The sequence below is a fragment of the Macaca fascicularis genome, chromosome 7 (assembly GCF_037993035.2).
Source record: "Macaca fascicularis isolate 582-1 chromosome 7, T2T-MFA8v1.1".
Classification (NCBI taxonomy): domain Eukaryota; kingdom Metazoa; phylum Chordata; class Mammalia; order Primates; family Cercopithecidae; genus Macaca; species Macaca fascicularis.
In genome coordinates this window covers 95,414,166-95,442,083 of record NC_088381.1, presented here as the reverse complement: position 1 = coordinate 95,442,083, position 27,918 = coordinate 95,414,166, and the positions used below count along the sequence as shown (strand labels likewise).

At 33.5% G+C, this 27,918-nt stretch overlaps 1 long non-coding RNA gene across 1 annotated transcript; it reads right to left on the bottom strand.

Annotated features, from left to right (window-relative positions):
- On the bottom strand, positions 1-27,918 carry LOC102136531 (uncharacterized). Its single transcript, XR_279148.3, has 5 exons — positions 26,954-27,918; positions 26,140-26,215; positions 19,810-19,860; positions 5,253-5,353; positions 1-3,206 (listed from the first exon to the last, which is right to left on the bottom strand). It is a non-coding gene; the product is annotated as an uncharacterized lncRNA (long non-coding RNA).

The window sequence follows — 27,918 nt, the reverse complement described above, 5'->3', positions numbered from 1 at the left end:
TTCAACTGTTTATTACCTCGATATTTGTCAAAGTATATCACATATTTTAATTATTTCAAATTAGAAATTAGATTAATCTGAATAGAATACGATGTAGCTTGAGTAAAAAAGTCACCCATCATTCATCCTGAGTGAAAAAAAGACAGTTATATAGGCCAGTCAAGTGAGTTTATTTTATACACAAGCCCACACGTGCACACATACCTCAATTGCTTATCACAAAATGTCTGTAAAATGCCTATTATACTTCAGTGTTTTGAGAAAATATTTCTCAGAGTTGTTAAGTAACCTGCTCCATTTTAAACGACTAACTGATGACAGTCTGAGATCCAAAACTAATTCTGTCTGATTCAGATATCTGTCTTTTGTTTATTTTGTTTTTGCTTGTAATTTTTTGGTTTGTTTTCAAAATACTTGAAGGTATGTACAGTTCCATTACCAGATGGATTTTAGTGGGAAGCAGAGATGGGGAGAGAATGTCAGTTTTGGAGTGACCTTAACAGCTGCTACTAGATGCATAACCGTAAGTTATAAAGGAATATAAAGGAGAATGCCTACAATCATATCCATGTCCAAATAAGGCCTTCATTCCCAAACTCAGGCCATTTTGAAAATAGTTGGGGGTGGGGATGTGAGACCATATGATATTTTAGAGACCATATGACATTTGAGAGACAATATAACATTTATTTTTGTTTCCTAAAACACAGAAAGCATCTCATGAATAACTCAATTTAAAAACAGGTAAAATGAGGGTTTACATGGGTAGCCTGGGAGACACCTAATAATTCCCACAAAAATTAACTATTTCTTTTAAAAACAGGAAAATGGTTAAGGCTTATTGTTTTGATGTCTGTAATTTGAAAAGAAAGCAGAGGGGAAAAGAGGCACCATCATAAACACTCTCAAATTTATGTCTTGGCATAATGTAGAGAAAAAAGAAAATCCATAAAACTTTGAGTAAATACATTGTTTCAGTACACAAGATAAGACACCATATACTCCTTTACAGCCAAATATTGATTCCACACTCAGTCTTAGAGTGAGGAATAGAGGGAGAAAGTGCCAGGAAAAGACTGGTGAAATGGAGGATGAAGATACATGAGATAGCTCACTGATACCAGCAAAGCCTTGGTGGCTCCGTGCTGAGTTAAGGAAGAGATTTGAAAGCAAGGATATTTCCCTGGAGGCAGTAAAACTGCCTCCTGGAAAGAGAGCAAGCTATGGGGTTAGACGTTTAATAAAATTTTAGGTGAGAGAAAGAGTCCAGGACTTTCACCTAAATTGCACACCAGTTGAGCTCATCTGCTTGTTGTCCACATACTCAGGCTAGGGAAAAAGTGGGCATATTTCAAAACTCAACCCTTAAATTGTAGCTTGATGTGAAAAAGTAGAGACAAATTCGCCCATGCTACATCAAAGTGTAAGAAGTGTCCATCTTAAGCTGGGAAACCTGAAAGTCATGGCAAGTATAAAATCACTTTTTAGTAATAAGACAAGGAAAAAAATAGCATAAAAGAACATGCAAACAAAGTATTAGGAATCCATCCTATGAAATGCAAGTTTTAAAAATGACACAGTGTCCAAGAATAATTATACAGAAGGATGCAATTAAAACAAAAATTCCAAGAATCCATCAAGGACAGACACACAAAATTAACATGAAATGAGAAATTCAGAGCCAAAAAATACATATGTGGCTAAAATAACAGTTTACAAAATAACATAATTAGAAATAGCAAAGAAAAGAAAAGTATCTGTAATGTAAATAATTTTAAACCATTTTATAGAGTCAATGTTTGGCAAGGTTGTCCACAAGTAAATACTTTTTACTTTTGTTTGTGGCAACCCTACATTAAGGAAGTCTGTTAACATCATTTTACCAACAACATGTGCTCACTTTGAGTCTCCTAGTCATATTTTGTTAGTTGTCATTGTATTCAAACTTTTAAAAATTAGTATTATATCTGGCATAGTGCTCTGTGATTACTTATCTTTGTTATTAACATTGTAATTGTTTTAGGGTACCATGAAACACATCTATACAATATGGCATTGTAAATTGGTGTCACTTTTGCACAGGAATGTGGTAATATGGAGCAAAATTTAAAGTGTTTGTATGATTTGACTCCACCATAATCTCAAAATTTAATCTAGAATATACTAACAAAAACATGTCAAGTTATGAATAAGAAGGCTTCTCATAACACTACTTGTTTAGCATCAGATTTCCAATTTATAACAAATTGGAAACAACCAGGATGTCTCTAGCTAGTAACCTAGAAAAATATGTAACCGATTAAAAATTTAGATAAAACTATATCTTTTGTGTGTATTGGGGATATATGAATAATAGTCACACTTCTGAAGAAATAGATACAGATACCATAAATATGAAGAGCTTTCTTATTGACAAAGATGACGCTAACAATGTGGCATAATCACTAGTCAGTTTAACTACTTTATTCCCAGAATTAAACATATCCATGTGTCATTAAGGATCTCCACAGGGTAATAGTGAACCCTGCTTTAGTAAACTCATTAAATTGTGAAACAGAATTAAAATAAATTGAGAACAGAGTGCTCCCAAAAGAGGTAGCGACTTGAGACACAGGTTCACACCTTTATTTCCTCTCTCTCACCGATCTGATAACTCTCTGCTTCCTGAGGGAGAAGGACACAGATGATAATGAAAAAAAAAAAGTTATCCTCTTGTTAACTGTACTGTCTGAAGGAATGAGTGGAAGTTTTTTTTCCTTGAGCCATGGCCAGAAACAACTAGAGGAATAAAATATTTCCTCTAATGATGTGAATAAAGCAAAGTGTGGAGCAATGTTATCTTACAAGCATCTTTATGCAAATTAATGCATTTTTTTGTTGTTATTTGACATCTCACTTCATAAATGAGATTCAACCTGCATGTAGGAAATGAAAAAGATGATCTTGACTTAAAGAAAACTAACATTTCATCCATAAAAGTAATTTTTGATTTATGGGCTGAACTTGCCCATAAAAACGTTGTGAAAAAGAAAGTTTATCTTCAACTTTCTTCACCTTCCTGTTTCCTTTTCTATGTTTCCTTTTTGCTTCCAGATCCCACTATTTTTTTCTAACAATATTCTTTAGGCTATATGTGTCCATACATTTCCTGGATCTTCATCTCTTATCACAGAATGTGGAGTTAGTATCTTAAGTCATTACGTATCCTTAAAAAAACCAGGTAGATCCATATTAAACAGGGTTTCATAGAAAGGTATGGATTTGAATTCTGTTTCTTTCCTTAGTGTTCTAGATGTAATTTATTGAGCAAGTTACTTTAGGTCCATTAGCGCCATTGTTTTTGTTTTTTCCCATACTTAAAATACAAATATCTATAATTAACTACAGTTTTTCTTATTAAGAAATTCCTAGATGAGTGGACATTTAATTAGATTTTAATTATTAAGCAAAAGCAGGAAATACCATGACATTTTTCCAATGGTGGCTATCAGGATTTAGAAATAGTCCATTAAAAGGCTTATTTTTAAGTGAATTTTTCTTCCTGGAGTCCATGGGCTATGTATCTTGATATATATATATATCACAGTTGTATGACTATAGACCTGACCACGTCATAATCAGGAGACCACAAGGTGAATTGGAGACATACTCAGTTAACATGTGCAGTTCTAAAGTATTTTTAAATATCCGTATGATCATTTGGTTTATTTGCCTAAAAACAACCATTAACACATGAAAGAATTTTGTGAAAAATCCCTTGTCAATGTGAATTAATTATTCTTGACCATTTAAGAGAAATACCTATATAATAGCTACCAAAATTGTTAGACTAAACCAATTAGTTGGAGTAAGGATGCTACATAAAAAGATTAATTCAGTTATAAATTAATTGGCCTAATACCAGTTAATATGGAATTTCCTTTATATAGACACAGCCTAGCATTCCACACGAAAATGCACTATACTGTGCCAGAAAGAAAATAAAATGAATGCATAAAGTATTAGCAAAAATTGTTTTAAAATATGTAGTAACAGTTTATGACAGACTATCAGTAAGAGAATTGTAAATTTGGAAACAAAATCTCATTCTTCTCCACTTAATCTCTTCTTTTTCTTCTATTTTTTATTAAAATATTTCAAACATCTGGAACTTTACCATTTAGGAACTTTGTGGTTAATTTACCTGGTAGAGCATATTGACATGTAACTCTCAAAATTATTTGTTGTGAACTATGTCTGAAACCGTGCATTGCTGTTCTTGTATCTATCTACTTTATAATCCTTTCACTCTCTCTCCCCTAAAATGTGCTGATAAAGCTAGCATTATGTAAATGTTACTAGTTACTATAATCAAAGAAATGCTTCTACGCAGGCATTTTCCCTTTCCATTCTATGAACACCCACATACAGTATGTGTGTATATGAACACACATATACATATGTGCACACACACATATTATTTATTTTTAGAAATGAGCCTAATCATATATAATATATATATTATATATATGCAAGAGACACAGCTTTAAATTATACAGAATGACTAAGTTGTCATAGAGCCTGCTATCTGAGTGGAAGACTATATATTGGATTCTTTTTATAGCCAACCAAAAAAATAAAAAACAAAAAACAGAAGCCCCTCCCTCCAATGTTTGTCATTTAAGTCCCAACTGTGCTGTAGCCTTTAACTGTGTAAGACAGCAAGACAGCACATTTTGTAGATTAAACCAATAAACTCACAAACATAAAAGAAACAAATCTCATAATTGCGGATTTCAATTAAAGGAAGGGAGATCAAAGCAAACATTCTGCTGGAAATTACACAGCTGCTATCTATACAAAATGAGAAAAACGTCTAGAGCCAGCCATAATTTTACAGAGGCAAAAAAAAAAAAAAAAAAAAAAAAAACCATGCAGCAAACCCTGCAGTAGGACAGATTGTCTATGCTCCTCACGTCCCAATCAGTAATACAGAAATATTGAGTAATAAATTCCTTGCCTCTCTCCATCTGAAAAGCTCCCACCATCTGTGAAAGACAATTTGTAACAGCCTCAATATTAAGATTCAGTAAACAGACAATCACTCCCCTCGTGCCAAGCCGTGGCTACATTTGGAGAAAAGCATAAAGCAAAACAATTAGTAACACCGAGACCCCTCTATTACAAATTATCCAGCCACCAAAACAACTAGTTTCAATTGCGGTTTCCCTTCAACTGGAGAGGAATGCAGGAGATCCTGCATATTTGGCTACCTCCGTGGCCCATGCGTAGGCCTCATTCTAATGCGTTGAATTATTATTGATGGCTGAGGCAGTTCTGCTCTGCTGGTGAACCAATAATGTCAAGGCACTACCTGCAAGATTAATTATAGGAGAGAATAGGCTGAGGTTTCTTGGGACTGAGACATTAATATAGACTGAGCATCAGTTTCAGGGGATTCAACAGACAGCTGAACTAACGCCTCAAACAACGTGACTCGCACTAAATCCCGGTAGCTGTATCTTAGCAGCATGTGGAAGCTTAGAACAATTGTTTTTAACTATGAGGTACAGCGCATTCTGTATAAAAAAAAAAAAAAAAAAACCCTAAAATACAAAATCAACGGTTCTACCTGAGTTACAAATTCAACCTGAGCTTTGCGGAGAGCATAGATGATACTATTTATTTCACCACAAAGAAAAGGTGACACCACTTTCCTCATGCGTTTGTCCTTGGAACATGTAAAATATGTTCTTATTTACTGCATTTTCTAGGGTTTTGAGTAGGGTGACAAATCTTCCTGGTTTCCTTGGAAAAAATCTCAATTCCCACTTGGTATCCTGGAGTGATTATTAAAAACACACACATTTTATTCTTAAACTCTCGTGGTTTGGATGATAAGTTATACAGTCACTTTAGTTCTAAGGCATATGGAGCCTGAAGCATTTTCTCACTGTGGCTATAGCCATCTTTTATGTAAATATTTTATTTGCTTGTCATATGCAGGTATTTGTACACTTTCTTGGAAATAAAAATTTTAAAGAAGCTGAAGTGTGAAGTTAAATCGAAGGATATGCTACATTTGTAATCTTAGTGAAATTTAACTTGGGGCTTCTGCTTCATTTTGGCAAATTCAAAGTTGTATGATATAAAATTATATTATATATGTGTGTGTGATACATAAATGTATATACAAATATTTAAATATATGTATATACCCATATGATATCAGGTAACATTCATTTGATTCTTAATTCTTAATCTGTACTAGACACTCATCAAATGATTTTACATATTCTAATTCTTGCTTTATAGATAAATAGATATGTGTGTGTAAATATTTATGCATATATATAGATGTATGGAATCTGTATATATCTATATGTATGTGTATATAAATATTCCATAAATCTATATATGTATGTGTATATATGTGTGTATACATATACAACATATATGTGTATATATACACATATACATATACACATATATGTGTATATATACACGCACATATATACACGTGTGTGTATACATATATGTATGTATACATATATACACATATAAAATATGTATGGAATCTCTATATACTCTCTATATTCTCTCTATATATTTTATTAATATTTTCAACTGAAAAAAGTGAGGCACAGATGGATGAATGATCATGTTCATGGTTACAGAGTGAGCAAATAGTAATGTCCAGATTCAAATTAAAGAACTCTGTCCTTAGTGTACAGTCTGTAACCAGTTAACAAGCTCTTATAATTCGTATGTGTATGCATTTAATACATGCATTGCGGAGGTTTCTGTATCAGTCTCACTATTTAAATCATCTGGAGTATACCAGAGAAAACAAACCATGGTAGCAAAACTAGTAAGGCTAAAGAATTACAACCATGCACTGCTGAATTTGTTATTGTAACTAGGAGGCCATTTTGTATTCTAACATGGAATCGTTATCTCGAAATAATTTATTTTACTTTGCAAGTTAATGCTATTCTCGACTATCTCTCTATTTTCTACCCAGCAGCAATCAAAAGGAAATTGAAAAAAAAAAAAAATCCACGATAGATTTGATCTATTGTCTTAAAATGTCATGACTGTGGAGCGTATGATAGTTAGAAATAAGTTATCAGGCATCTCCACACGAGTAAAGACAAATGTCTTTGTCAGTTTTAAATAGACAGTGAGGAACACTCCGCTTGCGAAGGAAACTAAATTCCAAGTAACTGGAAGGACTGCCTTTATATATATGTATATGTCACCTATCACCTGCACTTCTGTTTAGAGTGTTTCAATAGAAAATTTATAATTAAAAAGTCTTGTAATCTGAATATACTATATACAGTTATGCATGTTAAGAGTCTGTCTAGTTTTATTGGTGTTATTATTTCACATGAGGAAAACACAAGAATAGAGACAACACATTTTGCTAACCAGAGAGGATGAGGAGCAAGGGTCAACCTGTCTGTAAGATTCTTTCCATAGTGCCTCAGATCACATTTAAAAGACTAAGTTAAACAAAGTTTAGAAAGATTCTGTAGCTTTTCTAGCATTCCATAGTTGTACCTGCCTCCAGGAGATTTTCATGCTAGTTGATAAAATGGTCCTCTTTCTATGGCTGTCCATCCTAAATATACTCTTTAGTTATTAAATAAACATTATGTTTCAGGCACAGTTCAACACTGGGGTAGATGCTTGAGCAGTGAGGTGAATGAGACACACAAGGAATCTGCCCTCATAATGTGTAAAACCTTGTGGACAAGGTAAGTAATGAATATAGAAATGAAAAGACAACTGGAATATTTGCTTACTCTTCTTTTTGCTGATGTAACCTTTAACACTTTTCTTCCTTTTAATTCAGTGTCACCTCTGACTTGTCTTATTTCTGTTATCAGTACCTCGCCAAATTCTTGTGATTTGATATTTCAGGGAATTTCCTTCTTGTTCCTCTTTTCCTTTCCATTCTTATGAGATCTTCAACCACAAAAGGCATGTTTAAAATTTATGATAGCAGCTATGAAGTCTTTAGTATTATTTCCTTGGGTTTATTGATTTTCTGTAATTATCTTTCTAAAATGAACTGCATCTTCTTTTCTTATATATTGTTTGGCTTGCTTGTCTTTATGTGTTTATATTTGTGACTGTCATAAATTTATTTAAAGTTTTTAGCTCAGAATTCTCCGTTTGAATTTTATTATTAAAATATGATTTATTATTAATTCATTATTAAAATGTGGAATTTGGGTACCGTGTGTTGAATTCATAAAACTCCGTAGTTAATGGCACATCATTGTCACTGATCTGTGTCACAAAACTCTTGAAAAATGTTATTTACTTTATTCTGTATTCTTTATTCCTATTTTCCTCTCCCTTATACCACATAGAAAGACATTTTATAATATTTAACATGGGAAAAATTTTGGTATACTTTTTTTTAAAGTAGGCATTTATATTCAGTGCTTCAATTTTAAGTTTCATAATAAAACTATTGGATATTTGATTTTAGAGATTCGTCCATGTTGTTGTTTTCATATCTAGTCTTTTAACAGCTGGCCAGGGTTTCATGGTGCATGCTCATCAAAGCAAACTGCACACTTGCCTGCTGATGTACAACTTGCCACAACAAATCTCACTGTAATACCATACTTGAATATATTCCCTTATACTTACCTATGAAATAAGGTCTTTGGTTGTATACCAAGTCGATTTTCTGCGTCATAGCTTATGAAAGGAAAGAGTTAACAGCAGGCCTGTGATCTGTTTTTTCCACCTCTTCTTTAGGAATGGGACAGGATGAAAGACTTTCCCATCAAACCATCTTTTAAACATATGAATGTCAAGACTTCTACAAAACATATGTTGATATTTTCTAGTGGGTGAGTCCTTATCTTTGAAATATTGTGGCCAACTCTATGAGTTTGCCAGAACTACCACAACAGAATACCATAGACTGAGTGGCTTCAACAATAGAAATTTATTTTTTCACAGTTCTAGGGGGAAGAATTACAATATTGAGGTACCAACAGGTTTTATTTTCTCTGGTGTCTCTCTCCTTGGCTTGTGGATGTCCACTTTCATGCTGTGTGTTCACATGGTTTTTCCTCTGTGTAGGCACATCACTGGTGTCTCTTTGTATGTCAAAATTTCCTCTTATGAGTACACAAATCCAATTGAATGAAGGTCCACTTTAACAGTCTCTTTTTAACTTAATTATCTCTTTAAAGGCCCTGTCTTCAAATACAGATACATTCTGGGATACTGGGGATTACAGCTTTGACATATGAATTTTGGGAGAACATGATTCAGCCTATGTACCTGGTTGGTCTATGTTGCTTATTGTAAATTCACCTAGAATATCATTCCCTTAGAAAATGTCTTATAGACCAGATAATTTTCAGATCATAACATAAAAATATTTCATGACTTGCATAGCTCCCTTTTGTGTAAGTTATACCCTTCTAGCATAGGTGAGACCTATATGTTAAATCTGTGTCTGACACACTGTAAAATAAAAACTTAGGACTCAAGAACAGTCCTGGATTTCTCCATGCCTCTTCTAGGCTTCGCAATTACCCAAGAGTTCTGTAAAAGGGCCGTATATGCAAAGTGGCCTCCAAGTGCCAAAGGAGCAAAGAAGCTGCAGAAGGAGGCAGACAAATCCAGTTTGTTGGTTTTGAGTGATTTATTAAGGGAACTTGCAGAAAGAATAGTGGCCTTGGGCAACCACAACACAGGTAGATTTTTACACTGTGAACTCTCAGACCCACGGCTTATACCTTGGGGAAAAAGCCTATGTACGCTGGAGGAATGTGTAAGTTGTTGCAGACATTTCAGCCTATAATTTCCGGGACTATAAGGGTTGTTTTGGAGGAAACTTGCTGTGAATAGGTGTTCTTACATAGGAGCAATAATACATCAACTAGACATTTTGACGGCATTCCTGAACTGGGGTTAGTCAGATGTTATATGGCAGATTAGCATTTAATAAAGTCACTCTTGTCCCTATACCATGGTCCTGAAATTATTAGTACATTTTGATATTTAATAAGATCTCAGATTCATGTGTGTCTTACTGAACAACTAACACTTTTTGTTGTGATATGCAGTTTTAGAAACTGATAGGGTTTTTTGTTCTTATGTCTACACATTATCAGTTCTTCTATCACTCTATTCATAAGGACTTTAGAATCATAACACTTAATTCACATTTTTAATTTTAAAACATATTGAGGATCTATTGACCATATTTTTTCTACCATGTTATTAAATAACTCATTACTATGTATTTTTTTGTATTAAAAAATGTTGAAAGGTATTCAAAAAGAGAAGCCAAAATACCTTGTAGTATAAGAAGGAATAAAAAAAATACAAAAAATGTATGATGACATGTATCTACCATTTTATTATCATCTTGAGTAAATTTATTGCCCCCAAAATTTTGTGTTCTGTTTATCCTTCCCTCTTGCAACTCCTGTCAACCACTGATCTCACTATTTCCACAGTTTTGCCTTTCCTACATGTCATATAGTTGAAATTATACAGTATACAGTCTTTCTAAATTGACCTCTTTCACTTAATAATATATGTTTAAGGCTCCTCCATGTCTTTTTGTAGCTTTATAGCTCTTTCTTTTTAAGAGTGAATGATATTCTATTGTTTTAACACAGTTTATTTATCTGTTCATATACTGAAAAAAATCTTGATGGCTTCCAAGTTTTTGACAGTTATGAATAAAGTTGCTATAAACATGTGTGTGCAAGTTTTTATAGACATAAGTTTTTAACTCCTTTGGGTGAATACCAAGAAATGTGCTTACTGAATAGTATGAAAGGAGTATGTTTAGTTTTGCAAGAAACTGCCAAATTTTGTTCCAAAGAAACTGCACAATTTGCATTTTCAGTAGCAATAAATGAGATTTCCTATTGCTCCACATCCTTGTCAGCATTTGATGTTGTCAATGTTTTAGACTGTGGCCAATTCTAATATGTATGTAGTAGTTTTTTATTATTGTTTTAATTTTCATTTTCCTGATGACATATAATGTGAAACATGTTTTCATGTGCTTATTTGCCATCTGTATGTTTTCTCTGGTGAGGTTCTGTTTAGGTCTTTCACTGATTTAAAACTCTAGTGTCTTTTTATTGTTGAGTTTTAAGGGTTCTTTGAATATTTTACCTAATAGGTTTTTTTTTTAATCAAATGTGTGTCCTGAAAATATCTTCTCTCATGCTTGTGTTTTCATTCTCTTGACAGTGTCTTTTTCAGGACAGACATTTTTAATTTGAATAACATCTATTTTATTAATTTTTTCTTTCATCAATCATGCCTTTGGTGTTGTATCTAAAATGTCATCACCAAATCAAAGGTCATCTATTTTTCCTTATGTAATCTCTAAGTGTTTTATGGTTTTTCAATTTAACATTTAGGTCTGTAATTCATTTTCAGTTAATTTTTGTGAATGGAATGATCTGTGTCTAGAGTCATCTTTTTGAATGTGGATGTCCAAGTGTACAAGGACTGTTTGCTGAAAAGACTACAAAGGATCTTCAAACAGTTCACAAAAATTTTCTAAATTTTCCATGAATTTCAACTTTTCTCACAAAAATAAACTTGCATTGTCTTGTTGTAACATGTCTAAACAGGACCTAGTTTGAGGTACTAAGAAGAATATCACACCAGTTTGAAAATAACACCTATCAGAGCAACATGAATTCTGATAAAATGAAGCAAGAACAAGCATCAAATTTATGGTAAGGCTTGAGCAGAAACATAGAGAAATAATTGACCAAAAGCCTATGGGGACAATATCCAAAATAAATCGGCAGTTTACAAATTATAACTGATGTTAAGAAGGGATGAGATAATGTTGAAGCTGAAAGCTCAAAAGAGCAGACCATCCACATCAGTTTATGAGAAAAGAAAACAACAATAACAACAACAACAAAAAACTTATTTGTGCCCTAATTGAAGAGCACCAAAAATTAACAGCACAAATAGGTAACAACCTGGATAAGTCAATTGGTCCAGTCTACAAAATTCTGATTGTAAAATCAAAGGTGAGCAAACTTTCAACTTTATGGGTGCCAAAACCATTGCACAGAGATGAGCTACAGATAAGAGTAGAGCTTTCAATTGAAATTTTAAACAAGTGGAGTCAATATCATGAAACATTTCTTTGAAGAATTGTAACAAAAGATGGAACATGGCTTTAGCAGCATGATCTTGAAGACAAAGAAGAATCAAAGCAATGGTACCAATATGTGGAAGTGGACTAGTCAAAGTAAAAGCAGATCAGTCAAGAGCAAATATGGCAACAGTTTTTTAAGGATGCTCAAAGGAATTTCGATTGTTGACTTTCTGGAGGGCCAAATAATGATAACATCTGCTTATTATAAGAGTGTTTTGAGAAAGTTAGCCTCAGCTTTAGCGGAAAACACCTGAGAAAGCTTCACTAGAGTCTTTTCTCCACCATGACAAGGTTCCTGCTCATGCCTCTCAAACAAGAGCAATTTTGCAAGAGTTTCAATGGGAAATCATTAGGCATCCCCCTCGCAGTTTTAGTTTGGTTTCTTTTGATTTCTTTTTCTTCCTGATGTTAAAAAAATCTAAAAAGGGTGGCCAATTTTCTTCAGTTGATTATGTAAAAAAGCATTGACATCATTAAATTCCCAAGACTCTCAGTTCTTTAGGGATTGACTCAATAATTGGCACCATCTCTTACATAATTGTGTTGAACTTGGTGGAGTTAATGTTAAAAGTTTTTATCTTTAATTTTTATCTTTAAATTCCAGTTTTCTACATATTTTAAAAATTTCCCTCATATCTTTCCTGCATCGTGTTGCCTTTGTCCTTTGTGAAAGATCAATTGGCTATATTTATATGGGTTTATTCCTTCACTCTCTATTATTTTCCATTGACCTATTTGTGTATTTCTTTGTCAATACAACCCTGAATTGATTACCCTAGCTTTATAGAAAGTCTCAAAACGGGGTAGTATCTGTCCTCCAACGTTATTCTTTTTCTTTAATATTGTGTTTGCTATTCTGCATCTTTTGCCTATTCATATCAATATTAAAATCAATTTGTCATTATCCATAAGATAACTTGTTGGGATTTTATATTGGAGATTATATTGAACCTGTAGATTAAGTTGGAAAGAATAATATCTTTACAGTATTGAATCTTCCTGTTTATGAACATGAAATGTCTCTCCAAGTTTTTAGCTCTTCTTTAATTTCTTTCATCAGAGTTTTGTACTTCATATAAATCTTGAACACAGTTTGTTAGATTTATACATGAATATTTCTTTTCCGGGTGCTAATTAATGTAAAGGTTATTGCATTTTTTAATATGCAAAAGTTACCAATGTAAAACACAACAAAAAAGTGCTTGCATCATAAATACATTAGTTGCAAATAACAAAAAGCCCAAATATCAATGGCTTTAACATAAAATAGATTTACTGTTTCCTTATATTTACAAGATGCTCCTTCATGTAACAGACTGTATTCCAGGTACACAGAAGAAGGAATAAAAACCAAAGAAATTTATGAGACTTTTTTTTAAATCAGGAAGATACTAAAACTCTCACCAAAGCCTTTTATCAAATTCCTCTTACATATTATTGGCTAGAATTTTATCTCGTGATCAAACTTTGCTGCAAGAGAATATAAAAAGGTGTGTATTTTGAGCATTACATGTTGAAACTTCAATATGGATATTTTTACAGTGGGGAAAAAAGAGTACAACAGATATTGAATAGACAACTAAGAGTTAGGGCTAAATTAATACTTCAGAAACGTACGTGTAGAACAGCTGAATATTTGAAAGAACAGGCCAGCAAACATATTAGACTTGAGTTCTCTAATTTATGTATTTATTTTAAATTAATATAAAAATAACCATCTGTTTCTGTAAAGCATATGGTTGTTAAATAGATATTCAATAATAAAGTTTGCTTTGTTTATGAAAGAAATAGTTGCTTGGAATTTTTTACAAGAGACATTAGCAAATGATGCTAGGAATAAAAATTTATTCATAATGTATCTATTTTGCAATACTATGAACAAATAATCACCATTAGAAAATGTAAAAGGGACCTGGGGTTTTAGTAAATCTCTGACATATCCCTTGCCATGATCACAGAATCTGTATGTATATCATCTTGTATAATCTGGCCAATCACTACTCTTTGAAGTAATCATTCCTTTGATTGAAATTGTAGCTTCTTTTGTTGCATGAAACTATTTTTAACAGATTGCATATTTACTTGAGAAGTTGTATTTTTATATGACTACACTATACATATCAGAAATATGACTTATTCATTTGTATATCCTTGTATTATCTAACCAATTTTTAGCAAAGTGGGTTCCTCACTCACACTTGTAGAACAAACATTAATAAATCGAACGAATACTGATGGCCTCATGATTCCACAAATTTGTTGTGTTTAGCAAATTTGTCTGAAACATAATTTCAACTCTAAACAACATACGAACTAAACTTTATGCTCCTGAGGGGTGTGTGTGTGTGTGTGTGTGTGTGTGATTTTCACATTTTAGTAACAATCTATAAGCTAGGGATGCTGTGCAAAGTTCAGTAGATGTTTTTATGGGTTTCTGTTGTTGCTATTGCTGTATTTTATACCTTCATAATGTCATGAGAAAATTTATGAATTCACACATGTTGGTTGATATGATTTGGATGTGTCCCCACCCAAGTCTCACCTTGAATTGTAGCTCCCATAATTCCCATGTGTCATAGGAGAAACCTGCTGGGATGGAATTGAATCATGGGAATGGGTCTTTCATGTGCTATTGTCATGATAGTGAGTTAATTTTCACAAGATCTGATGGTTTTATAAGTGGCTTTTCCCCCTTTTGCACTGGAATTCTCTATTGCATGCTGTCATTTAAGACACGATTCTGCTCCTCATTTGCCTATTGCCATAATTGTGAGGCCTCCCCAGCCATGTGGAACTGTGAGTGAATTAAACCTCTTTCCTTTGTAAATTATGCTGTCTTGGGTATGTCTTTATTAGCAGTGTGAGAATTAATAATACAATAAATTGTTACTGGGAGTGGAGTGCTATTGTATAGATACCCAAAAATGTGAAAATGACTTTGGAACTGTGTCACAGTCAGAGGTTGGAACAGTTTGAAGGACTCAGAAGAAGATAGGGAAATGTGGGAAAGTTTGGAACTTCTGAGAGACTTCTTGATTGGCTTTGACCAAAAGGCTGATAGTGATATGGACAATAAAATCCAGGCTGAAATGGTCTCAGATGGAGATGAAGAACTTGTTGAGAACTAGAGTAAAGGTCACTGTTGCTATACAAAGAAACTGGTGGCATTTTGCCCCTGCCCTGGAGATCTGTGGAACTTTGAACTTGAGAGAGATGATTTGGGGTATCTTGTAGAAGAAATTTATAAGCAGCAAAGCATTCAAGAGGTGACAGAGCATAAAAGTTTGAAAAATTTGCAGCGTGATTCAGTAGAAAATAAAAAACTATTTTTCTGCAAAGATATGCAAGCCAGCTGCAGAAATTCATGTAAGTAACAAGGAGCCAGATGCTAATTTCCAAAGCAATGGGGAAAATGTCTCCAGGGCATGTCAGAGACCTTCATGGCAGCCCCTGACATCACAGGCCTGAGGCCTAAGAGGAAAAAATGGTTTTGTGGGCCGGGCCCAGAGTCCCCTTCACTGCTCTGTGTAGTCTCCAAACATGGTGTTCTGCATCCCAGCTGTTTCAGCTCCAGTTGTGACTAAAAGGGGCCATCACACAGCTCAGTTTGTTCCTTCAGAGGATGCAAACTCCAAGCCTTGACAGCTTACATGTGATGTCGGGCCTGTGGGTGCACAGAAGTCAAGAATTGAGGTTTTGGAACCTGCATCTAGATTTCAGAGGATGTATGGAAATGCCTGGGTGTCCAAGCAGAAGTTTGCTGCAGGGGTGGGGCCCTCATAAACAACCTCTGCTAGGGCAGTTCAGAAGGGAAATGTGGAGTTTGAGCCACCACACAGAGTCCCCACTGGAGCACTGCCTAGTAGAGCTGTGAGAAGAGGGCCACTGTCCCCTAGACCCCAGATGGTAGATCCATTCACAGCTTGCTCCACGTGCCTGGAAAAGCCACAGGACCGGAACTTCCCATGCTGTGGGAGCACACCTTTTGCTTTAGCATGAACCGAATGTGAGACATGGAGTAAAAAGGAGATTATTTTGGAACTTTAAAGTTTAATGACTGCCCTATTGAATTTCAGACTTGCATGGGGCCTATAGCCCCTTTGTTTCTTTCATCGGATATTTACCCAATGCCTGTACCCCCATCGTATCTGGGAAATAACTTGCTTTTGATTTTATATGCTCATAGGTGGAAGGGATTTGCTTTGTCTCAGATGAGAATTTTGACTGTGGACTTTTGAGTTAATACTGAAGTAAGTTAAGACTTTGGACTGTTTAGAAGGCTTATTTGGTTTTGAAATGTGAGGAAATGAGATTTGGGAGAGGCCAGGGGTAGAATGATATGGTTTGGCTCTGTCCCCACCCAAAAGTCTCATCTTGAATTGGGAGGAATCTGGTTGGAGGGAATTGAGTCATGGGGGTAGGTCTTTCCTATGCTGTTCTCATGATAGTGAGTTAGTTCTCATGAGATCTGATAGTTTTATAAGGAGAATTTTCCCTCTTTTGCACTGCACTTCTCTTCTGCCTGTTGCCATGTAAGACATTACTGCTCCTCATTTGCTTCTTTCATAATTGTGAGGCCTCCCCAGTCATATGGTACTGTGAGTCCATTAAGCATCTTTTTCTTTATAAATTACCCAGTCTTGGGTACATCTTTATTAGGAGCATGAGAATAGACCAACATGTAGTTTCTCTATTTTATAAGATTTGTCTCATTTTTGCCTATTTTTAATAAGAAATTATATTTTGTATATATTTAATTTGTTCCAACTTCAACACTTGTGGGAACCCTTATAAGGTTCTTCCCTCAAAGTTGCTCATGTTTCATGCTGAGAACCTGTGAATATGTCAAGAGGGACTTTACAGATGCAGGTATGATTAAATTAAACATCTTGAGATGGAGGGATTATCCTGTATTATTTAATGGAACTAATGTAATCACAAGGATGCTTATAAGACAGAGGCAGGAGAGCCAACCTCTGAGAGAGAGAGAGAGAGAGACTTCAAGATGTTACACTGTTGGCTTTGAAAATGGAACAAAGAGCCAGGAGCAAACAAATGAAGGTGGCATCAGGAAGCTTGAAACACAGAGAGAGATTCTCCTCTAGAGCCTTCAGACTCTTTAGCCCAGTCAGACTCATCCTGGACTTCTCTCCTCCCCAAATTATGCAATTTTAAGCTACTATATTTTAGGTAACTGTAACAGCAGTAATAGGACACTAATACAACTCCCTACCACAATTAATGAAAACAGTCTCTTTTGGATGACACTTAAGAGTCTCTTTAAGTAAAATGTTCAATCCCTACGAGTCCTGCTTAATCCCTCTTACGTACTCAAAATATAGGCAGTGACTTACAGTGTTTTTATATTACAGAGTTAAAGAGGACCCCAAAACTATGCAGAGACCATGGCTCCTATGTCTTCAGTCAACTTTGTTCTTTTCTGATTATGCTGCAAGTATTGACTTATCGGTCAGTCTTTTACCATTAAGTATAATGTTAGATGTAGGGTTTTTTGTAGATTATCTTTACCAAGCTGAAGGAGGATACCTCTCTATTCCTGTTTTCCTGAGAGATTTTATAATAAATGATGTTGATATGTTTCACATTTTTTTCTGCATAGATTGTAATAATCAAGTGATTTTCATCTTCTAGGCTAAAATAATGTGTAGTGGAATTAATTAATTTGTGACCCTTGAACTAGTCATATGTTCCTAGTGTAACCTTTATTGGTCATGGTGTATGACTGCTATTACTAAATTAGACTTGCTAACATTTAAAAAATGATTTTGTGTTTATATTCACAAGTGATAGACTCCATAATTTTTGTGCTTTCTTTTTTTGATATCAGATATCAGCACAATAGTAGTCTTATAAAATAAATTCAAGATTGTTGCTTCCTCTTTACTTATCTGAAAGAGTTTGTAAACTCATATTAATACTTCAAAAGTTTGATATAATTCTTGATGAAAACCATTTGGGCATATAACTTTCTTTTTCAGGAGGTTTATAATTTAAAAATCCACTTGCTTAATAGCTATAAGATTATTCGAATTACCTATTTCATCTTGGATGAGTTGTGAAAATATTTTCAAGACTTGGTCCAGGTTGTCTAAGTTGTCAAATATATGTGTTTTAGAGTTGTATATAGTATTCTTTTTTGCCTTTTTTAATCTATAGGATTTATAATTGTATCCTATTTTTATTCCTGATATTTATACTAATAATTTGGTTATTCTTTTTTCCTTACTCTTACTAGATACATGTTAATATTATTGATTTTGCCAAAGAATAAACTCGGTTGTTTTCCAATATTTATGTTTTTATTTTTTATTTTATTCACTTATAGTCTTATTATTTTCTTTCTTATGCTTACTTTGCATTCATTTTACAGCTTTTTATATATGTTCTTTAAGTGGGAGAGTAGATGATTTATTTGATTCTTTTAATTTTTTTGAAAGTCTTTATTTATAGCTTTACATTTCTTTCTAAAAACCGATTTAGCTGTCTCCTACAAATTTTGGTAGGTTGTCTATTCCATTTTTTTATTTCAATATATTTTCACAAATTCCTTTGAGACTCTTTTGACCCATAGATTATTCACAAGTGTCTAGATAATTTTCAAGGGTTTGAATATTTTTCTGTTATCTTTTTGTTATTGATTTTTAGTTTGACACCTTTGTGATTAGAGAACATACTCTGTATGGTTTCTAGGGTTTTACATTTTTGAATTTTTTTTTAATGTTCCAGAACATTATCTTTCTTTGGTTATGTTCTGTGGGCATTTAAAATTAATGTGTATTCTCCTGTTGTTGCTTGGCATGTTCTAGAAATGTTGATTATATCTTGGTGGTTGATGGTGTTGCTGAGTTTTACTGAAATTCTGTTTAGTTGCTCTACTAATTCTTCAGAGAAGGGTGTTGAAGTCTCTGATCTTTGTTGTGGACTTGTCTATTTCTTCTTCAGTTTTTTCAGTTTTCACTTCACATATTTTATGGCTCTGGTGTTCAGTGCATGAACTTTAAAATTGCTATGTCTTTTTGGTAGATTGCCCTTTCTATAATTATATAATGTCCCTCTCTGTCTCTAGTAATTGTCTTTGCTCTGAAGTCTACTTTATCTAATCTTTTATTCAGGCTGTTTTCAAGTTAATATGATTCACATTTTCATGATTTGTCTTTATCCATCCTTTTACTGTCAACTTGCCTATAACATTATACTTGAAGTGAATTTCTTGTTGACCAAAAATAATAGTCATGTTATTTAATCCACTCTGCCAATATTTTTATTGGACAATTCAGATTATTTCCATTTAATATAAATATTGATGTTAGGTTTAAAGCCTATCATTTTATTTTTATTTTAGTTTATCTCTTTTTTTATTTTTTTTATTTTTTCTGCTTTTATAATGAGTAGTTTGTTTTTTGACTTGCATTTCTCTCTGTGTGTGTTTTTATGTATGTATCTATTTCCTTTTTTTTATAAGCTTTGTTGGTGGTTGTGCCAAGTATTTATATTTATTTATATATATATATATATATATATATATATATATATATATATATATACGCACACACACACATAATTTATCATGGTATACTAGTGTTATCATTTTTATCAGTTCAAGTGAAATATAGAAATCTTACCTCTGTTTACATTGTTACTGCTCCCTGCTATAACTGTCTTAAATACTTCCTCTACATATAATAAGAACAAAATAAATCAGTGATATAATTTTTGACTCAATGTCAATAATAATTTAGATAACTCAAGAGAAGAAGAGTGTTTCATATTAGCTGATTTTTTTTCATTTATTTCTTCATTTTTTGCTTTATTTTTAAAGAATTTTTTCCCTTTTATTTATTTTTTAATTTTCAATTTTTATAGATACATAACAGCTGTACATATTTATGGGGTAAAAGTGAAATTTTGATCCAAGCATACAATGTGTAATAATCAAATCATGGTAATTGGGATATCCATTACTTAAAGGACTTTTTTTTGTTGTTAGAAACATTCCAGTTTCTTACTCTTACTAGATATATGTTAATATTAACAGTTTCACTTGTTTAGTTATTTTGAAATATACTGTAAGTTCTTATTAACTATAGTCATTCTGTTGTGCTACTAAACACTAGATCTTATTCCTTCTAACTATATTTTTTATACCAATTAAGAATTCCCACTTATTCTGCCCCTACTCACCCTTACGATAGATTTACTGGCAACAAATTATCTTAATTCTCACTCCTGTGAGATCATCTTGATTTTCCTTTCATTCTTGAAGGCTATTTTCACTGTTTATAGGATTCTGAGCTTTCCTGGCCTCCATTGTTTGTGAAGAAAAATTTCTGTCATTATAATAGTTTTTTTTTTTTTCCTATACTTTCAAAAGTATAATGAAGATATATCTTAGTGACATCGATTTATTTAGTCTTATTTTGTTTGGTGTTCATTCAACTTCTTGAATTTGTATCTTTTATGTTTTTTGCCAAATTTGGGAAAGCATTCCCCTATTATTACTTCAGGTAATTTTTTACCCCAGTCTTTTGTCTTATTCCAGTGCTTTGATGACAGAAAATGTAGATATTTCACTATATGAGAGTTTGCTACGTAATGATATTTTGGTCAATGATGGGTCATATATGTTATGGCAGTCCCATAAGATCATAATAGCATGATTTAACTGTACCATTTCTATGTTTAGATAAGTTTAGATAAACAAAGACTTACCGTTTTGTTACAGTTGCCTACAGTATTACGTGTTGTACCAGTTTAGCCCAGGAGCAATAGGCTTTGTAGTATAGTAGGTTATACCACTGAGATGTGTGTAAATATACTCTATGATGTTTGCACAATGACAAAATCACCCGAGGATGTATTTCTCAGAATATATCCTCTTTGTTAAGTGATACATGGCTATATTTTCACACGTTGCTGGAGAATTTGTGTGTAATTTTCTCAGTTTTGCAGATTGTTTAATTTCTGCCTGCAGCCTCTCATTCGTTTTTGTTTTTGTTTTTTTTCTCCCCTCTATTCTACCCATTCACTGAACTTTATATTTTGGTAATTGAATGTTTTAATTCTAAAATTCAATTTGGCTCCTGTTGATATGTTCTATTTCTCTGCTAAGATGTTTCAACTCTTTGTTGACATATCCTTTTGTTTTTTAAGGACATTTGTTTGTAATTGCTTACTGAAGCATAATTATTATAACTGTTTAAAATATTTTTAGATGATATGAACATCTCTGTCATCTCATTGTTGGCATCTATTGCTCACCTTTTTAATCAAGTCTGGTGTCTTCCTACTTCTTGGTATGATAAGTGATTTATTATTGAAGACTAGACATTTTTGTGTTATTTTGTGAGACACTAAATTTTCTTTAAACTTTCTGTTTTAACTGGCTTTCTGTGACACTGCTCCAGCCGAAGAAGAAAAGCAGCTGGTTATAAATACAAGTCCGGGTTCCTTACTCATCCTTCATTGAAACCCAAGGGGAGTGGTCTTTTGATGCACTAGGTGAGTGCTGATGTGTTGGTGTCTCACATGAAATCTACTGACATGATGGTGAGAGTGGGTTTGTTATCACTGGGTAATGGTGAAATCCCTGATTCTCCAGTAAGCTTTCTCTGATGCCACCTAGGCATCGAGGAGGAGGGACACTACATTGCTGATGAGTGGGGTGAAAGTCCATGTTCTTCATGTGGTTTTCACTGACATTGCTGGACAGAGGACTTGTTACAGGCTGATGGTGATGTATTGGTTTCCTATTTGACTTTCTCTACCATCAAGACAGCAGTTATTTTTTAACAGACTTGTGATTGTGAAAATCAAGATTTCTAATTCAGTCTTTGCTGACTCAATTTGGAATGGGGCCACCATTTTTGTTGATGTTGTTTTCTTGATTTGTTTCTTGGTGTTTGCCTGGAGTAGAGTGGTTATTAGGTAAAAGTTTTCTCTCTAGCTAGGCTGCTTTTCTCCTAATCCTTTGACTAGAGAAAACAGTCATTTTCTGGAGATTTTTTTGTCTGTGCCCATTGGCATTTTCAAGCAGACAGCTTTTTCAGCTCCAAGTCTAGTATACATGAAACAAAAACCAAACCCAGGAAACTATCATTGTGTTGTTTTTTATTCCTGAGGTCCCTTGCTGGTCTGCTGTCTTCTTTATACCTATATAGATCTTTTTACACTTATTTTATATATAATGTACAAGGTTTTAGCTATGATTAGTGAGAGGAATAGGAAAAAGTATTTCTCCTCCATCTTCCCAAAAGTGGAAGTCACTCCTAAAAATGTGGTTTCAAGTTTCTAATGTTAGGAATTTTATAGATGTCTGTTTTTCTTATTTCTGACTATATTCCATAGGAATAACAAAGCCAGATTATTTTATTCCTTTTAAACCAATTAAATCATACACACATCTTAATGAATATTCCATTTTCATCTGGAAAGAATGCATGCTCTTCTGTTTTGAAGTAGAATGTTCTATAAATGTAATTTAGAAAAAACTGGTTAACAATGTAAACCTTCTATATTCATATTTGTTTTCCCTATAAATGTTATATAAATGAATAGCATATGTGTGTTGAAATCTCAATCTTATAGTGTGACTTTATCTATTTCTGCTTTCAATTATTTTGATTTTTGCTTCATATATTTCAAAGTTCTGTTATTAAGCATGTATACATTTGAGATTATTATGTCATCTTGGTGAACTAGTCTCTTTATCATTAAAAAACATCCCTCTTTGTCCCAGGGAATATAAATTGTTTTGAAGTCTCTTTTTAATATTAATATAGGCACATAATATTTTTATAGATAACAATGTCAAGGTATGGTCTTTTCTACTTCTTAACTTGAAAAACAAAACACAATGAAACTATCTTTTAACTTTTGACCTGTTTACAAGTAAAATTGCTTTCTTGAAGTCAGCACATAGATTGACTTTGGTTCTGTATTAATTCTATCAATGGCTCTCTTTTATTTGGAGCTTGTAGCACATTTACAATTAACTTACTTTTCTATAATGTTGAGGTTGAATCTATCATTTTGCTCTTCATTTTCTTTTGTTCTCAAGGTTCTTTTCTTCTTTTTTTGTCTTTTCTTGGCTTCGAAGATATTAATTATTTTTTAAAATTATTTTATTTTCCATATTAGCACATTATACCCACTGGTCCTTTATTGCATAGAAGAATGAGCACCAGACAAATAGAAAAATGAGTTGAGTTGTGCTGTGTGCTTTGTTTTGTTTGTCATTAATTGATATTAAATTGACCAAGCTAGATGGGCATAGTGGCTCACATCTCTAATTCCAGCACTTTGGGAGGCCAAGGCTGAAGGATCACTTAAGCCTAGGAGTTCAAGACCAGCCCTGACAAGAAAGCAACACACCATCTATATAAAAAAATTAAAAATTAGCAGGCATGGTGACATGTACTTATAGTCCCAGCCACTCAGAAGACTGAGGTGGGAGAATCAGTTGAGCCCAGAAGTTCTAGATTGCAGTGAGCTATGTTCACACTCCTGCAGTCTAGCCTAGGTGACAGAGTGGGACCTTATCTCAAATAAATAAATGAATTTTTTAAAAAAGCACATTTATCTTTTTTGACCTCTTTAACCAACTGTAGTATTAGACAGTTTTAGCAGCTTAATTCTGTTTTATTACCTGTATGTAAACCATCTTAATATACTTGCACAGCAAGCTTATAAATAGAGCTTCTAAATTTTTAATTAAATGATTAATTAATCTTAACCAAATAAATCAGATAAAACATCAAATATGCTTTGAGGCATAAACCAACATTATCTGCTCCAAATAATATTATTACATATATACAAATATTTTACATGGAATCTTCACTACTTAAAAAATTTAAAAGCAGATTTTAGCAACATTTTTCTTATTTCAATTAGTGTGTTAATCATGTACAAGCTATTGCAATTCATGTTTACAATTCTACAAAAACTTAAGTAGTTACAAATTCGTATAAAATGATATAGTCATAAATAAAATTCTGAAGTTGAAAATATTTGTTTTTATTGTCTTCTAATTTTTATTCTCTTCCTTATGAAGTGTAATAACCCGTGAAGGTGAGACAAGCATTTAAATTGCAAAAAAAAAAAAAAAAAAAAAAGAAGAAGAAGAAGAAAAACAATTAACTAATTCAATCAACTGGATGAGTTCTTCAATGCACCAGGGAAGAATATCAAGCTTTAAGTAGTAAAATATTTTAAGTAGTAAAAGTTTCAAATAAGGAGTGCAATAGAAAATTTTGTTGCAACAAGATAACTTCAAAGAAACCTTAATTACATATTGGTTATACTTTTCAAAACTTTTTTATAAGCTATAAAGGAATGCCTTCATATCATAATATCTGATATAGTAGTCAATTTTTTATAAAAGGACCCTGAAAATTTTATTTTTATTATTATTATTACTCCCTGTACTTAGTAAAGGTAATGGTAAGTGTTTATGCCTCATTATGAAATATTAAACACAGTATTACAACAAGCAGATATTATTTTAAGGTTCTCTTTTTTCCCAACATAACATGTTTCTCAAATATTTTTGAGATACAATTACCAATATCCTTTAAAATTCTGTTTATTCTTGTTTAAGCATTTGGATTTCAGAAAAACATTATGTCACTTGAATTTTTTTTAAAAATTTTTATTCAAACTGTGAACCCAAAAGTATTTGAGGCACGTATCAATCAATTTAGAAAGTTTCTTTTGCCAAGGATAAGGATTCACATGTAATAAAGCCATTCATATGGTTGGGGGACCTTAGAATTTTATTTTGGTTTACATTCTCCTCCTTCTGGCCAAGGTTTGCCGGAGATAGCATCAATGTCCACCAAATGTTTATTTTGTTTCATAGCATTGCCAGGGCTACAGGATTGTCTGCCCCAGGTCCATCCTGTCCCTTAGTGGGACACTCTGTGGCAAAGGGACTTAGAGTCAAGAGACTTATAGTCAATTAAATATTCTAGGCCAGATAGGAATGAACATGAACAAGGCATTCATTATCTCTTAATTTTTTTGTTGTTTTAAAGAACCAACAATCAAAAAGCCAAAGGCTTATATTTAACTTCTGTGTGTTGAGCTACTGCAATCTTGTTTTTAGTTACAGACATATAACAATTCACTATATAAAGCATAACATTGTTCTGAAAAATAAATTTTAAATATATATATTTATCTGCACAACTCATAACTGGGAGTATTATACTAAGGAGGCTTGGTCACAAAGTATCATCATCCTCCTAGTAATTATTTTCTCTTAATTCTGTGGGAAGCAGGAGATTCCTTATGGTTGAGGTGGATGAAAAGGTGCCACATAATAGCTCAGAAAACAAAGTCCTTTGTTTTACTAGCCATTTAGGTGTATTTGTACCCATCTTTGATTTGGAGTGTCTGACCTTGATCTACTTCTATACCTCAAAACCAGCCCTTACAATCTTATGTGACAACCTCTTCCATGATAGTCTCTGGGCCTAGAGGGAGGGGGCTTCTGTAGCCTTAAACAGCAGGGCATTTGCAGTGAAAAACAGATCAGGCCCAGTGGAATGCCAAATGAGGCAAATTTACATCTTTCATGATTCAATCTGCACTCAAAAACAAAAGTCAGGGCTGAAATATAGTAAAAAGTGTTATAGTTTTACTTTGAAACAATTTCTTCCTCTCTCTAGCCCTCCTTTCCCATTGAAGAGATATTATAGTAAGACTAATTTATGTGCAAAATAAGTTTTAGGCTTATTGTACTTTGCGTGATTATTTGCATAGATTGCAGCAAGAACTGATTGCCATATAGGCTCCTTTTAAGTTGGCTTTCTGAAACTTTACGTAAAAATATGTTATTCTAGTCAAACTTTGGTAAAATAACCAGTGTCTCAAATTGTCCTGTTTTAAAAGAAAAGACTCTTACTAAACTTATGGAAATAACTATATTTTCATAAAATCAGAATACTCACAGTTTCTGAATTTTGGAGAATTCAGAGAGAAAGGTAAATTTGCTCACAAAAACATACTTCATCCAATTGCTCTAAACTGTACAAAAACAGAAAAGAAAAAGATTTTCTAGAATTTTCCTTGGAGCAGCACAGTTCCAAACAAGATGTTGTTTGTTCACCTTGGAACTGCTATTCACATGCTAAGTAGCTCTTCTTAGATGAGAGCTGTTTATTAGGTACTGTAGAATCTAGCAGCTCCTTACATAAAGTTACTTCTAGGGAAAATGGAGGCTCTCTGCTCATGAGAATTTCCTTCTGCCATCTCTAGGTAGTAAGATTCGATTTAAACCATTTTTATTTTATTATAGAACTCTTTGGGGCACCATTACTTCCATTAGCATAGGGGCAGCTTCAGTTAACATTTCATAGCAAGGTGGTAAATGCCCCTCAGGTGGAAATTCTCTAGTCCAGTAGTTGTCATTGGGAAGTGCTTACAGTCTTTTGTCATAAGCTCCAATAAATGTTCCACAAAGGACTATGAAGTGGAGGATTTTTCCTGACTAGCACTCCAGCTTTTGCCCTATATTCTGTGGGCTCAGGCAATCTTATTAGTTCCTATGTGTTTAGCATGTCCATGTTCTGTGCGGGAAACGCATGAGGGGAGAAGAAAAGACACACACACAATACCTTTAAGAGTAAACAAACTTTATCTCATGTAAATGGCAATGCAGATGTAATAAGCAAATGATATAATAAGCAAATAATATAATAAGCAGACTGACATAATAAGCAAATTGAATAGGAAGGGGAGAAGGGAAAAGATTTTTACACTCACTAGACTATGGAGGATTCACCACCAGACTGGATAGCAACAGCCTGGGCTCCAGAGTCAGCTACTTGTCCATCCACAGAGGAGGAGAAGTCTCATGACTTCAGCGCAGTCCGGGACCCTAGCTCTTTTTGTAACAAGTTATTTGGCATGAGGCCCGGTCACGAGGGCCCTTATGACTGGGCTCAACAAACACAAAAATGTCAATTTGTTTTCCCGATTGTCTATTGTTTTTCAATAACTAACATATAGGAATAGATCGAAATAGAGATTTCTCTGAGATAGCACTGGAGAAACACCTCAAGGGGTTCACACAACCTGTTCCGGGACTTGGTGACCATTGTTTGTGTCTACGTTCAATTGAGTTCAAATTCAATATTTAACTTTTTCTCCACAGTCCAATGAACATGTCTCATAGAATAGACTTACATGCCTTCGGTTTTATGGTACTAGATAGGGAAACCTTCCCCTGTCAGATACAGTATCTATTTTCATAGCCATTTATGTAAAGGAGTCACAACTACCTTTTATGAAATCTGTTTAAACATCTCAAATTTTATAACTCTAGTAATTTATACATTTTTATGCTTTGGTCCCAGAACCTTTTTTTTTTTTTTTCCTACCCACAGTCTATTTTACCTTTTCCCTTGAAAGAGGATCTGGGTCCCCAGCCATGGGTTGAGCCAAGGAACTCAGTCTCTTTTGTCAATCTTTATCATAATTTGCCTTAGCCTTGCTTCACGAAATATTAGCTTCTTATTATAACCTTTGCCTTTTGATATTTCTTAAATTTCCCCAATTTGGGGTAAATGCAGAAAATGGATGCGGGGCCTTTTAATGTTAGAGAATGAACAGGATGGGTCATCATAAAGCCAGTCCCACCGGGCTTACAAATATGAAGCATATTAACTGCTTCATCTGGGGTGCTCTACTTGACATTTTTAGGGAGAGTTAGGCAGTTTCCTTCTTAG